Source organism: Argiope bruennichi, chromosome 6, assembly GCF_947563725.1.
Source record: "Argiope bruennichi chromosome 6, qqArgBrue1.1, whole genome shotgun sequence".
Classification (NCBI taxonomy): Eukaryota; Metazoa; Arthropoda; class Arachnida; order Araneae; family Araneidae; genus Argiope; species Argiope bruennichi.
Genome location: NC_079156.1, coordinates 63291948 through 63308112, shown reverse-complemented (window position 1 = coordinate 63308112; position 16165 = coordinate 63291948). Strand labels below are relative to the sequence as shown.

General features: G+C 32.3%; 1 protein-coding gene across 1 annotated transcript in view; it reads right to left on the bottom strand.

Moving 5' to 3' along the window:
* LOC129971198 (tyrosine-protein phosphatase Lar-like) overlaps positions 1 to 16165 on the bottom strand; it is a 432582-nt gene that overhangs the window by 260530 nt on the left and 155887 nt on the right. The window lies entirely within an intron of this gene.

The window sequence follows — 16165 nt, the reverse complement described above, 5'->3', positions numbered from 1 at the left end:
TTAGGAATAGATTAAAGAACAACAATAGAATTTAGGCATTGTATCCTTTAAAAAAAGGAAGTGTTATAGCTCTAAAATTAAAGAATACACAAGCTTAGAAATTCATAGCAAAACATTTTTTTAAACATTGGTACTCATAATTGAATATTAATAAAGCAATACGAGAAATTTCTTGAAAATTCTGAAAAACTTAGATAAGTTTCATAATGATTCAAAGTAGTAAAAATATAATTTATCGCTAAATTTGACGATAAATCTGCAACACTATCGAATTTACCACCAATACATGCTATGAGTTTTAATCTAGCATTCATCTTTAGATCAGTAGCATCTCGGCGAATATTAACCTCTTTTGTATAGAAAAAAATGTATGCATATCAATTCTTCAAATTAAAATATATATATATAATTATCCAAATGAAGAGATTTAAAATAAGCAAATAAAATTTGAATTTAAAGCAATCAATACAAGATTAAACTTCTAAAAGATTTTAGAAAGCTTTCATGACTATAATAATTCAAAAATTCGCCAAACGATTCTTTTTTAGAAATTGAAAATCAAAATAACAAAAAAGTTAATTTACCAATTAAAAATACAATTTGATACTTCAAATAAAATCGCCAAACGATTCTTTTCAATAAATTAAATTGTAAAATAAAATGACGCGACTTACCATGTGGAATCAAAACGATGAGAACTCTGGTGCCATTCAGATGAAGTATTGATTTCGCACGTCTTCCTTTTCCACCATTAATCTCTGTTAATACTTCTGCATCTTCAGCACTTCATCAATCTTATTCTGCCCACACGGAGCTCTTATCTGCTTCTTATCTCAAAAGCGCTACTGGCTTCTCTGTCAATCGCGGTTATTTATGTCGTTAGCACTATTTACCACATTTTACTTTTTAAAACACCAGCCTTGAAAGGGAAAAAGCGAGTCGGGATTTTTTAAAAATAAACATGCTCTGATTATTATTTTTTGACGGCTGAATATTTTATCTTTCGGATCTTTTGCATTGATTCTACATCTGATTTGATATTGGTTGTACTTTTATTTAGCCAAGTAGGTTTTATGATATTGATTTATTTAAAAAGATTAACAATTTTACATCACTCATGATATCAGGAACTGGACGCTATCATTCTTAATCAAAGAGAAATGACGAGAATTGGTAATGATAAGGCTGTTCAGTTTAGTTCAGTTATACTAACGACCTGATTTTAAAGAAACACTAAGGCTATTTTTGGGACGGCCCTCGTAGTTTTGAACCGCGGTCAGATGACGAGGACGACACCTGAGCAGGCACCCCCTCTCCTAACTTCCGCATCACACTAGCAGGAAGACATTTGGCCTCGAAGAATTTATTGTGTATCATACCTTCTTATGCACATTAGTCTGACGGTGGAAACTTCGGAACTTCTTCTTTTCGGTGGAATCCGGTCTCGAACCTGAAATCCTCCGGTTCCGCCGCCCAAGTCTTACCACCAGGTCACCACGGCTCTCTGTTAATGATAAGACACTCCACTCCAAAGTTTCTCACCACAAAATATAATTGCACGTCTCAAGTATTCTTATTCATGTGCACCTCCTAGTCAAAAAATTCTACATTCTGTGCTACCTGCCAAAAAATTCCATTCTAGTACTTTCACAACCAGCTTATTCTTCTGACGTTACCTAATGTCGCTCTCGGCTTGGATGAAGGATTTAACGACTTAAAATGCCACGAATGTTGAAATGCTCTTGTCACGAATTTGCTGAAGATGTGTTGCACAATTCGGCAATAAATCATCATACATATAAAAAGGATACTCAAGTCGACTGAAATTGCTTGCCTGAACTCAGTATTAGATCGAAAATTAACCCATTCAGAAGATATATATCTTTTTCCTATTTGTATAAGGTATCGGATATTTTGTGAGGCCTAGCTCTCAGTTAAAATGGATTGTTTTGATACGCATATCTGTGAATCTTTTATCAATGCAAGTGGTTAAGTAACAACGATTCTCAAGTTCCGAAGAAGTGCAGCGAGGGGTAATGAAGACTTTGAGAGTAGGAAAGATACAATACACATTTAAATTTTCAAATGAATGTTGAAAAAATAGTATATTTGCATAGAAGAGTTAGTTTGAGGCATACACTGCACAAACAGGCTTTATCTACATCACACTCTATGTATTAAAAACGTTCCTGGACATTTTGAATTAGTCATGTAATTAGATTTGAGATGCTGAGTTGAGTTGAATGAATTGAGACGATATAGAGGTCAGAAATGAAATTTAAAATTAATTGTAAAGTTTGTTTTACCTTTTTCAATGTATGGCTGGGTGCTAGATGTTGCTGAAATATCCATTTATGCCTTAGGAGCATGTTAATGCACTATGCACTATCCTTCGACATATACTTGTTCAGCATATAATATACTTGTTACCATTCATGGTTCCCTGCACAAAATGAAGTTGTCAAGTTGACTGATATGACATGCACCCCTCACCATTTCACTTAATGGGTATTTTGATGTGCGAATCAGGCTTCCTTTGCTTTACGCCAAACGTGGCAAGGCTTGTCAAATACTAAACAAAATCGATTTTCTTCGCTGAATATAATTCGTTTTCATTCCGAAACACTCCAATTTTTGTGCACCTTGGTCCACTCCAATTGTTTTTTCAGCATTGCTTTCGTCGGTACTGGTTTTTTTTCCTAGGTACTTGTGCCTTGTAACCAACTTGACAGAGCCTCCTAAAAACTGTTCTGGGATTGGTAACGACAGACGTGGACTCATTCCATTCTCTGGTAAGTGTAGCAGAACTTACAAATCTATTTTTATGACTTAATCGTGTCAATGTAGCATCAGCACGTTTAGAAGGTAACCTCAGACGACCACTTTTAGGCTTTTTATTTACGGTTCCTTCGGTTTTGAATCTCTTTATGAGGTGTGAAGCAATCGACTCCACTGCAGTCGCACCGATGAGCAATCCTAACATTTGAAATGTTTTCTTGATGCATTAAAATAACAGTCTGGGGCTTCTCACGAGTTAATCGACACATCTTAAAAATAAATTATCAGTTTAAATTGAAAAGCAATGAACAGCGCACTTTGACAGCGCAACAAACGAAATGAAATCCTTCACAGCGGAGCGATTTTATAATAAACTACAGGGTTGACACAATCGTAGCAGACGATTACTTTACAATGTATAGCACAATAGCTTCAAACTTCTTCACCACATTTATATTAGAAAATATCACGTTAAATGAAAATAATATTACTTTTAAGGGGCGTATTAACGAAAAAACGTGAAATTTCTCTAACTTGCAATAGTTTTGACCAGTACTGTACTTCTTAAACAAGAAAGTAGCCAGTGGCCTTGATCTCCCAAAAGCTTTCTCACATACTCTCCAATAAAGGTGTTATCCTAAAAAAAAAGGCGTGGTATTGTAATACAAACTGCGTGGTATTGTACAATAGTTACGAAATACCAGCGTTTGGCGTGAATTTAGCATTTTTAGCAATCTTGGCGTGAAATTAGCATGTATTGTAGCAATCTTGGCGAATATTTTTGGGATATTAATCCCTAACATGCGATTAATAATATCTGAAAATAGAATTTGTGTTTTAAATGTGTTTTTTTCGATTGATTGTAAATGAAATTTGACACAAGACTACACTTATAGTTATAAAATCCCATGCCAGATTTGATATATTTTAATCATTTGATTTTGAGCTATTCGCATTTACATGTTTTTGAGGCTACAGATCAACAGACAATCAACCTCACCTTAGATTTGATACAAAATTTGATATGTGTCTATACTATAACAGTCCTATGTTTGTTTTACACATTCTAGTAGAATGTCCATAATTTTCTTTACAGCGTCATACATTTTTTTCGGAATTTTCACCCTGATTTGGGCGAGTTGCTTTCCAAAACTCTGAAAGTCAACCCTTTTAATTAATATATATATATATATATATATATATATATATATATATATATATATATATACGTGTGTGTGTGTGTGTGTGTTTATAATCATATATAAACATTAGCCACGCATTTTAATACTATACCAAGCCGGCGTCCTGGCGTAGGGGTAGCGCGTCTGCCCCGTAATCTGGGCGTCCCGGTTTGGGCATGGTTGTTCTTCCGTTGTTCTATCTGTGAATGTGCCCTCCTGTAAAATTAGGTTGTACAAGCGAATGAGTGATGCGTGAGTAGCAAAGTCGTACCCTTGGCCCTAGTGGGTGCTACTAAAAAAAACAAGAGACGCTCGACCTCCGGCTTAAATCGCTGTCTTCGTAACAGCGTGACAAGTGCAAGTCCGTGACAAGTTCCATAAGAAACAACAACAGTAATGTACCACGCCTTGCATCATTGCGCTTTTTCATGACTCGCATTTTTACATTTTTGGATATCATAGACACTCTATGTTTCGATTTTATTATGAATTGATACAAATATTTTAATTCCAAGATTGTATTAGTCAAATATGGCTTTTGAGCCATAAAAAACAAACTCAAACTCTACACTATAGATGTTAAATCTGTGTACCGAATTTTATTTATCTAGCTCTCTTCGTTATATAGTCATCGAATTAAAATTGTATTCGAACAACCGGACAGACAGGCATCATTGTGAAGGCTTCCTCTGAACGGATTAGGCTTATAATCTGTTAGAAATCTACGAACTTGGTATAAAGATAGTATACTAAATTTTATTCTTCTAGCTCAAAGAGTTTTCAATTATTCTTATCACAGACAGACAGACGGATATTTTCCAAAAAAATTATTTTTCGAATTCAGGGAGGCCTAAAAGGTGGTGAGTCGTTAAAATTTCCAGTTCGAATTTTTTTGACGATTATTTACCTTCTCTATACTACGTACACGAGTAAATAAAAATACACATATAAATTAATACGAAAGCTAATAATACGCCCAGTGCTATCTCCACAGCGACTGAAACCAAATCAATCCAATCAATTCCCCCCACCCAATCCCTCGGGATGACTCAGACAAACATTATCAGATTCATCGCCTTATTACCCAATAAAATGCAGCACACTTGCGTCTTAGAGTTAAGCAAAAGATGACAGATATATAGTTCTAGAGGGATAGGCGAAGTATCCCTCGCCTGTGAAGATAGGTCACTGCCTCCCATTACACGAAATGCCGGACCGGAGCATTCCTGGATGCTTGCCATAACGATGTCTATTCCGCCTAATGAGGCTGATATTACCATGGAGGCCAGTTTCTCTTTCGCTCAGCTAAAGAATATACTTGAAGATGAGTTCAGAAGATCAAAAAAGTTGACTACAGATGGGGATTTAATGGACTGTTACGAATGCATCGATTTGTTTGGAATCGAATACTATCATAATCTTCGTAACAGAACATAAACTTTTGCCATAACATATTACTAGTGGTGACTAACAGGTTCAGCAAGAATATTATCGTGTGAGAACATGATGTTGTTTTGGTTTGAGGTTTTTTTGAAGCCACAAAATGCCCGAATAGAAAAATTCGATTTGAGGATTCGCTTTTGAAGCATCAATTTTTCGCTTTTAGGGTTATTAAAAAACGATAAAGAAGGTTGTTACATTCGGCGTCTTATCGCAAGTAAAACGTTACAACTTGGCGTGAATGCTCGTCGTGTACCCGATTCTCTTGTTTGGCCAATAAGAGGCAGGGTTGTAAGAAGTTATTGACTGAAGAAGCACAAAGAAGAAAATGAGAATGAACGCGAAACAGTGAGGACAGACATCGGAAGTTATATATAATAATAATAATAATATATTTTTAATTTTCAATTTTTCTAGATGGCAAAGAACGTTTTGAAGCTCAAACGATTTGGAGATGGAAAAAAGCGAAACCAAAAACATCGTTTTCTAAATATCGACGCATGCGTAATCTGATATTCTCGTGATTGTTTCAAACCAGTTTAAACTGGTCAATGACTTAAATTAATTAGGAAAAACAATGATTTAAAAAATAATAATGTTCTCACGTGATAACATGACATTTGCGATGGTAGCTTTCAATTTTTTTTTTGTTTAATTTAATTTAAAACTTTTATGAATAACTTGATGTTTATAATACCTCTAGCAAAACATTTTTGAGCATCTAAAAAAGAACAAAAGGTATTTAAGTCGTGTTTTAATAACTTCAGACAGGATCCGTTAATTGAGCATTTGAACAGTTCAAAAGGGGTAGAGTGAAATCGTAAATGTATCTTCCAATTGCATGTTATTTTTAGTGGCCCTTCCACTTCTACTTCTTACTCTTCATGATAACTGCACACGTAACAATTCCTTCCTTGACTTTCAACAGTGGAAGAAAGTTAAGCTATTACATATTTGGTGAAAGAATGAGAACCACTATAATTGAAGCAAATAAATATGTTGTAGAAACACACACACACACATATAGTTTAAAAATTATCAACATTTAAGAAAAAGAACTGTATAACAACTGAATTGATATCATTGGACAAAAAATGTTAACATGTTTGTAGCCATGTTTAATGCCTTCTATTCGGTTCACTATGTAATAAGATTCTTACTTATTTGCTGTCTTATAGTTGTAGTATAGAAGAAAATATCTAATTAGATAATACGTATAAATCACAAGCACTGAGCAAAGTGTTAAATTAAGGAAATATAAACTAAACATAGGCTATTCTGGTCGTAAATTCTACACTGACAGAGAACTTTTTCTATCATGCAAATATGAGTGACATGGCAGTCAACGTTTTAAAATTTTAAAACGGTATAAAGATCCATTTGGATCAACGATATTTTTGAGAGTTATCATTGAAAAAACTTATAGACCAAGTTCTCTCTTAATTTTCAATTAATAAAGTTTTGAATTAAAAATATCTCTGAAATGCTAGGCCTCACCCTTTAAAATATACAAGTCAAATTTGAAAGCTCTAGATCAAATGATCTTCCTGAAAAGTAACGCCACACACATACATTCTTTCTTATTATTAGTAAAGAGAGATATATCATAACTTTTTTTATTCTGTAAAACTAATTCCCATTTGAAATTTTTTTGACATGCATTATTGTTAAGTTGTAGTTGTATTTTTACTGATAATATTCTACACTAGTTAAAACAACAAATCCGCTACATAACTGTATTATTTATGATACCACTTTTATTTCAGGAATAATAATGATTAGGGATGAAAAATTCTATAATTTCATCCAACGTTTTTTAAAAATAGAATTAAAGAAAAATAAATGTAATACATTCATGCTGAGCCATTCAAAACCAGTAAAAAGCACTTCAAAAATATCAAATATAAAGCAAAGTTATTAAATTTAAACGATGCTTTATACTTAAAAGAAGCAATATGTATGTGTGCAGAATTTAAAATATATTAAAAATAAATATAACGTACGAGGAATAAAATGAAAAATATACACTTAGTTAATTTGAAAGAATTTAATATCCTTGCTACATAAGCTGCTGCAATCATTTAATGCAAGTATTTTCTTACAACGAAGAGATAGAAATGCAGCGATTAGAGAACAACCGATCGAAACGTCTGCGATGATTTTAATTCCGAAGATTCATGTTACTGAATGCAGGAAATAAATATATTCAAGTAATCCTCGTTTCATGTTTCATAAAAAGTGAAATTCGGAATGATTTCATCCAAGACGCACTTTAGAAGCTTTCAGTCTGAAAAAATATTTCCAGGGGATTATAAGCAGCCTTAGGTTTCATAATATCTGAATTATCATTAAGGGATTATTTGTAGTTTAGGCCTAGTGTTTCCGGTAAACAAGTTTTCAAGCATTAAAATCGTCGAATTTCATATATAAAAAGAAAAATTATCAACCTCTGTTAAAATTTTAAAACTACAGAAAAAAAATTCTATATTTGAAATTAAAGTGAAAAAATTAGATCTGCTAACGCACATTTCATGTTATCATGTGAGAACATTATTATTTTTTAAATCATTCTTTGTCTTAATTAATTTAAGTCATTGACCAGTTTAACACGGTTTGGAACAATCACGTTATTATTGTAATGCGCAATCGTCAACTTTTAGAAAAGCGATGGTTTTTTTTTATCACCCGAAAATCGTTCGAGTTCCAAAACTTTTTATTATTATTATTATAACCTTCGATACATCCACTGATTTCAGTTTAATTTTTTGTGCTTCTTCGGGTGTTGTCTTACGATACTGTCCTTTATTGGCCAGACAGGAGCTACATGGCGGACATTCGCGCCAAGTTATAACTTTTTGTTGGTTATAAATCGCCAAATGTGACAAAATAATTTTCTAATAACCCGAAAAGTGAAAAATTGAAACCTCAATTTTCTGCACACGGATTTTGTGCCTTCAAAAACCTCAAACCAAAACAATATTAGGTCCCCACATGATAACATTGTTTCTTGAGTTACTTCATTCAGTTATATTAGTTAAATATGTTAATGAAAAAATTTATATTTTTATGTGTTTGTGTATAAAATATACAAAGAGAAAAAAAAAACTTGTTAACATTGTTTATATATCTTTCAAGGGTATGACGCGAAACGTTGTATAAATGAAAAGGCGAAAAACCGAAATTTTCATTGACAACATTAATTATTACGCAATTATTATAACTATTACAAATTTACTCAAAAGAAATCACTTAAAAGCTTTTGAAATATTGTATTAATATATCGCTACATAGCACTGAAAACAATAATTAAATTTTAAAAATAAATATTTATTCAAAAAGCGAAATAACTCATTTATTTATTGCATATCCCACACAACAATTATACATTTATTCCTTCATTCGATTTAAGTAAATGGGGGTAGTGGTGTATTTAAAAAAAATCATTAATGATCGTTTGAAGTCTGTCTGCGAGTATTAATTACAACATTATGAATGGAATTAAATATAGGGTTGTTAAAATGAAACTTTCCAAACTCGGACACCCATGCAGGATGAAGTATGTGTGATAATGACAGGGAATTTAGACGATAAGCACTCGAAATTATGCACTCGAAATTTATTGAAAAAAATTAGCATATTTGTAGCGTTGCAGTGTGACAAAATCTCTTACAAAATTTCGATATGAATTCCATGGTTCTCCAATATATATATATTGTAATATTCCCCGTTTTCCAGTACTGATAAGACATTTACAGCCAGCTGTGTCTACGCTGTTAAATACTAAACTCCTCGAGATAGCCAGATGGGGGATCTTTTCAACTGGGTGTTCTCGCATCTATTCATTAGCGACTACAGTGAGAGACCACATATGGAATTCCTCGTCCAAGAGGTATTGATCGTACCTTCAAAGAGAAAGGGGTGACGAAACATCTGGATGCTAAATGTTTCTCATTGTGAAAGGACTATGATAACTCCGTGTTCTAGAATAGTCTGTTGTGAAAGGTGCGTCACACAAAGGACCTTCCCACGAACGACTGGCGCCGCTCTGAGAGCATATTGCTGAAACCCGATTCGAAGAAAGAGAACTCAAATGACCAATGTAAATTAAGAGGCGGAGATTGTCGCTGAAATAAAGTGCGGAGATTGTTTTTAAGAGAAAGAGAAGAAACGAATTGCAGGCGGACTGTTGGACTATGCCCACGAGTTAGGAGTCCGAGAACCAACTGAGTTTCAAGAAAGCCTTCGACTTTGTCTGTTGTGTCTCCAGCTACAGGTGTAAATAACAATTTATTTAACCAAGAATAGAACAAGTTGTTCTTTGTATATATAGGGTATGTATTCGTTATTTGATCAGTCTAGATCAAGACATTACACTATATATATATATATATATATATATATATATATATATATATATATATATATATATATATATATATATATACAAGGTGATCAAAATTAAAACACCTGTAATCTGAGCTCTCTATATAATGAACTACTCAGTGTAAAGGCTCCGAAATTGGTGATATACTATTCAAAATATGGGGAAACGGATTATGCGGAAAAAAAATAGTTCCAGAAACACCGATAGATGCCGCTGTACAACAAAAAATATGCTGAAAAGACTCAAAATACAAATTTGTAACACATTTTATTCGAACATAACAAAGATCTAATCACAAGGACCTTATCGATGCAAGGGAAATTGCTCAATATGGCCCCCTTCTTCCAGATGTAAAGTCTGCATTCTGTGGGCAGCTTGTTCTACTACGGATCGTAATTGGTTGATTAAGATGCTTCTCACGTGCAGAGTGATACTGTACTTCAAATCTGCCAAGGTTACGATAAGCAAGATTTTTTAAGTATCCTCAAAGCCAAAAATCACAGGAATTAAGATGTGTAGAACGAGATGGTTAGGTTGCTGGAAACGCACAACTAATTACTCTATCATTAGTAAAATGTCACCGAATAAACTGCTGTATCTGAGTCCAATATGTGGCGCCTCTTCGCATAAAGGTAAATCAATCAAGACATTGGCGCTGTTGCATTAGGGGTACAACAAAATTTTCTAGCATTGTTTGGTATCTTCTGGTCCTTTGCGTCAATTCTCAAGTCGACGAAACTCTGGAAGTGAAGCTGCAGGATTTCCTTTGATTTCATAAAACATCTTCACAAGTAAAGCGCAAAGCCATCGCTGATAAGAATGATATTTCCCCAGCCTTATCCCTTTTATGCCTAGAACAGTAGCAGCAAACGAAGGGTTTATGCAAATTTCGGTGTTTCTGGAACTAATTCCCCCCCCCCCCACATAATCCGTTTCCCCATGTTTTGAATAGAATGTTCAAGAAATTTGGAGTCTTTACACTGAGTAGTTCGTTGTATAGAGAGCTCAGAGTAAGGGTGTTTTAATTTTGATCGCCTTATGTGTGTATACCTGTATATATATATATATATATATATATATATATATATATATATATATATATATATATATATATATATATATATATATATATATATATATATATATATATATATATATATATATATGTTGAATAATACTGTGGTTTGAATTGTATATGGTTGTGAATTGTTTTTGGTAGACCTGATCCTTTATGATCCATGATTAGAAATCGCATGGGATGAGAACAGGCGACCTAGGATGTTAAGCTATTGGAAAACTAAGTCTGATTATAAGTTCATCGGTGAAAGTTTGTTGTAATAGCTATTTAACGTTATAATGAATATGGGGAGATGAACTGTCCTATATAAAAATTTGCATCCTAAAGGCAATTACATTTCTGCAGTTTTGGAATCACAAACGTTATCATCATATCCTGGTATCATTTATTAGTGACAAAGCAGGTTTCAAATCCTATTAGAGTATTCCGCTAGAATAAAAAAGACGAACGTTGTTGTTAATACTCACTATATCATAACTTTTACTGGGTGAATTGACTCCTGATAGATTGTGCGTGCCTTTTCTCTTGCCCAATCTGACAGTTCTTTGCATTTATATTTACCATTCAGTTAAGAATGGGTTTCATCTGACCACAGGATGTTCCATGGCCCAATGTCATCGAATTTCATTTGTGTAAGAAACTGCAGAGTAAAATTTTTCCGAACTTCAACAGTTGGCTAACACAGCGGATTTCAAAATTTCAATTAGAATAATTTCTCTTTTGGTGAGGAATATCATTACTTTCATGACATTTTATATAATCTATTAGCAAGAGAAAAAAATATTTTTAGCTAAAATGTCTATATCTTTGTTGTTTTTAAAAGCAAAAATCACATTTTATACCTTTCCTTTGTCCATAATCAATAATATTACTTCTTATTTCCTTCTTATTTACTGCCTTCTTCAGTGATCCAGTAAACATTCTTTTGATTTCGTTTTCATTTTTGAGGGAAAAAGAAAGGTGTTGTTTTTCGTCATTAAATAAAAATATCTGAAGATAATGTTACTCTATAAAAACTTGAGTAAATACTCCCACGCCTTTTTAAGTTACTGCATTAATATTTCACTATCTGGTTTCACTTCTGAAATCATAAAACCCATATGCTTTCTCATAAGAAGTTCGATTTTATAAAAATCTGTCTGCAGCACGGCTGGATGATGCATTTCGAATTTATAAGCTGAGCTCCTAAACAACAACGAACGACTAGACAGATTTCCACATCGAATTGCAAAAATCCCAGGAAATCAAAAACCTGGAAGCTTTCCAACCGAACGCACAGGATCAGGGGAAAAAAAAGAGAAGAATCCGGAAAAGAGATCACACTTGCAACATTCTCAGCTGTATAACATTGCCAAAAACAGGAATAAAATAATACCGCATTGTGGTCACGTTCGCCGCACTTTTAAAATCAGATGATAGGGCGGTATAAAAAAAAAGAGCCTGCAAAAGTTGGAAAATGCCGGTTAGTTCAAAGCTTACATTTCGCCCCAGAAAAATCCAGTCATCCATTTTCAGCCCTCAAAACCCTGGTGTTGACACATCCGTATATTTCCGAAAAGCAATACCGAAAATATAAGAGAACGAGAGAAAGAGTGAGGAACACAGAAATGTACCAAACCAAAAACTAACCCGGTAGAGATTAAAATAAAGAAAAAAAGAAGAAATTACAACTTCCTGCTGGCGATGAAATATTTCATGCCGTTGTATATATATATATATAGAGGTATATAGATACGATGACGATGAAGATGACAATTCGAAATCGAAAATTGGAATGGCAGTTGTTTCTTTCTTGAGATTGGAAGTTCAAAATGTTGGCTAATGATAATTGAATCAATCTTGTTCGTATTCCAAATGAAAAGATTCATGGCCGCCACGTTCAGGTGCTCCCGCGACAGCCACACGCCCATTAATCATTAAAAGCCTGGCCAGATAGCGGTCGTACAAATGATGCTACTTATTTTGGTTAATGAAGCTGTTTTACGGAATTAGTGGTTGGCATCGCTCTGATGAAATGTTCTGCGAGACTTCACTCGAGTGACTCGTTGCAGTGGTGGTCTAATTTAAAGCCTGGGAGGGCCTTCCATGCATTCTTTAAATGAAATATCAGCATATTTGTGAGTTGAGCCTTATGAATTGGATTGTCTTTCAATAAATGATAAAACGACAAATCATTAAAACTGATGTACATCCGAATTGACTGAAAGTGAAATAATTCGAATAGCTGAACCTTTTGTTAATATAAGCTAAATTTTAAATGATAATGTATAAGCGCCTCTATATAAGAATAAGTTGGCAACCATTGAATAGTATTAGCAACTGCATTAATCAAACAATTTTTTTGAATTACGAAATTGATACTATTTTTATACTTTATTGATATGTTTCAATATTTGGTTGTAACGTTTTTCTTGCGACAACTGGTATCGTGTTAATGGAGAAGCTTTTAAATATGATTGCCCTTGTGTCCTAATATTTTACTATTTTGAAAAACATGAAATGCATTCAAAGATTAAATTGGCACGATGTACTTGACGTGTTCCACGTGATCATAAATAGAAGCAATTGTATGAATAACAATAGTTTTATAGATATACTATCCACCTTTGGCAACCAGCCGGTTCGCCAGTAGTAATGCACCCTAAAATGTTCAATTAATATTTCATGTAACTTATTCTCATAATAGGCTTTGCAGAAAAATATATTTAGGCTTCAAATTTTGATAGTCATATTATTTACTTAGACTATTATGTAGGCCTTAAGCCGTTCTGATCATTGTATTTCACGTCTTTCTCTAATTTTCTATTAGCACCCGTATAATTGAATTTTAAATTAAAGTGGAAATAATGAAACTACAATTAATACAAAGATGTATTTTAGGGAATCCTAGCATGTCTTTAAAAAATGTGAGAACTGAAACAGAGTCGTTCGGCATTGAAGTCTTATGCGCACTGCAGAATAAATTTCATAATTTATAATATCTCAAACAATTATTCAACAAAAAGTTCACAAATTCAATGAAAAATTCAGTTTTTAGTTTTATTTTTAAAAGGATATAAACGCTATCAATAATAATATATATTTTTTCCGATTTATAAATATATTTCAAAAAAATATAAAGTTTAAATTTTAAATTGTGCTTTGGTTCTAAGGAATCATATTCTGCAAAATATTCTTGACTCTACAAATTTCAAATAAATAAATGTATGTTTCTAATTTCTGAGTTTAAATCTGACCGATTTATTAAGTTTTGAATATTACAATATTAGAATAATCAACATTTTTATAATTTAGGCCAATCACTCTTGAGAAACTCTGCGAGATAATTGGCTTCTTTGAGACGGTCGATGAAGTGATCTATAATCACCTGTTTTTATAGAATAGTAATGTTGAAATTTTCATAAATCGGTCAGCTTTAGTGATTGATTTAATTGATTGGAGTGCATTTCTTTTTATTTAAAACATTAGCGTCTTAAGAATATTTTGTTAAATATGACTAACATGAGCACAGACTATATGTAAAAAGTTAAAACTGATTGATTGATTCAAATTATATAAAATGCAATAATTTATTTCAATTAGACCATTTGTTAGCAGATGCATATCTGTTACTAAAGGTTTACAAATTAGCTGTTAGGCTCCAATTAGAGTAGATATCTTAAGCCATATTTGCATTAAATAATACTGATTAATTGAGTTAGTAATATAGGTATTGTGAAAGATCATGGAAAATATATTCTTGCTTTTTCTTTTCCAAAAATATCATGTTTCATATTTATTTCATACAGACATGCGCTGTAAATTACATTTTTTTATATATTTAATTTGGAATGATAGTTAACTTATTTTGTAATTTGAGCTTATGTCAATATAATGGCAACGCCTTGATAAAAGTTTTTTTTTTCCATTAATGTGCTACATGCTCGTGCAGATCAAATTTTATTTTTATTGTCGAAAAATACATTTAAATTATTTTTTAAAAATTCATTGAAAATAAAAATTTAATTTGTTGGTTAAAATATTAGTATCATTGAAAAGGCTATTTTTTGACACTCAATTTGATGTAAAAATCAATTTTGTGTTGTAATATTTTCGAAAGTTACAGCAGAAAAACGCCAAAATTTTGCTTAATTTTTGATTAATTAAAGTTTTATTTAAAAATTCAAAAAAATCGCTCCCAAGTGTACATTTTCGGCCTCCAAGGTATACACGTGCCAAATTTGGTAGCTGTAGATCGAACGGTCTGGCCTGTAGAGCACCCCCCCCCCATACACACACTGTGCTTTATTATAAACTAGCCGCCTTTGGCGACCAGCCGGTTCACCAGTATTACCACTCGCTACAATTTTCAATTAAATATTTTCAGTAACTTGTCTCTTAATAGCTTCTCAAACAAAACATTTTTAATCTTCAAATTTTGATAGTCATACCAAACTTATACTGTTGTTTAGATCGTTTCGTTCAATTTACTATATATATTTTGCTAATTTGTTATCATTTCCGGTAAAACTTCAACTTTAATTTAAAGTGGAAATGCTGAGATTGCAATTAATATAAAGATATTTTTTAATGAAACTAAGCATTTTATTTCATTTATCATTTTTATTGTTATTTATTTATTTATTATTATTATTGAATACGAGTACTGCAAACAGAATCTCTCGGAATTTAAGTCTTAAGTGAATTACAAAATATTTTTCATAATTTATGTAATATCTCAAAGAATAATTCAACAAAAATTTCTCAGATTCAGCATAAAATTCAGTTTTTAGTTTTGCTTTCAAAAGGATTGAAATGAAATCCATAATAATATTTTGTTCCGGCCTATAAATATATTTCAAAAATTATGAAGTCTAAATTTAATGCAGTAAGGTATCATTCTGAGAAATATTCTGGACACACCAAATTTTAAATAAATGAATGAATGTTTCTATTTTCAACGATCAACTAAGACAGATTTATGAAGTTCTGAATTTTAAAAATTTAGAAAAACTCAACATTTTCATAATTTTAGTCCAATTAATCTTGAGAAACCTGCGCGCTGATTGGCGTATTTTTTTTTGAAACGATCGATGAAAAATCTAAAATTATCCTTTTTTTATTGAATAGTGATATTCAAATTTTCATAAATCAGTCAGTTTAAGTGATTGATTTAGTTGATTGGAAATTAACTCTTTTTATTTAAAATATTAGTGTTTCAAGAACATTTTGTTAAACGTGATTTCCACAGCAGAAGCTTTATGTAAAATCAAAAATTCGTTATTTATTAGAGCATTTATTAAATCAAGTTACATAAAATATAAT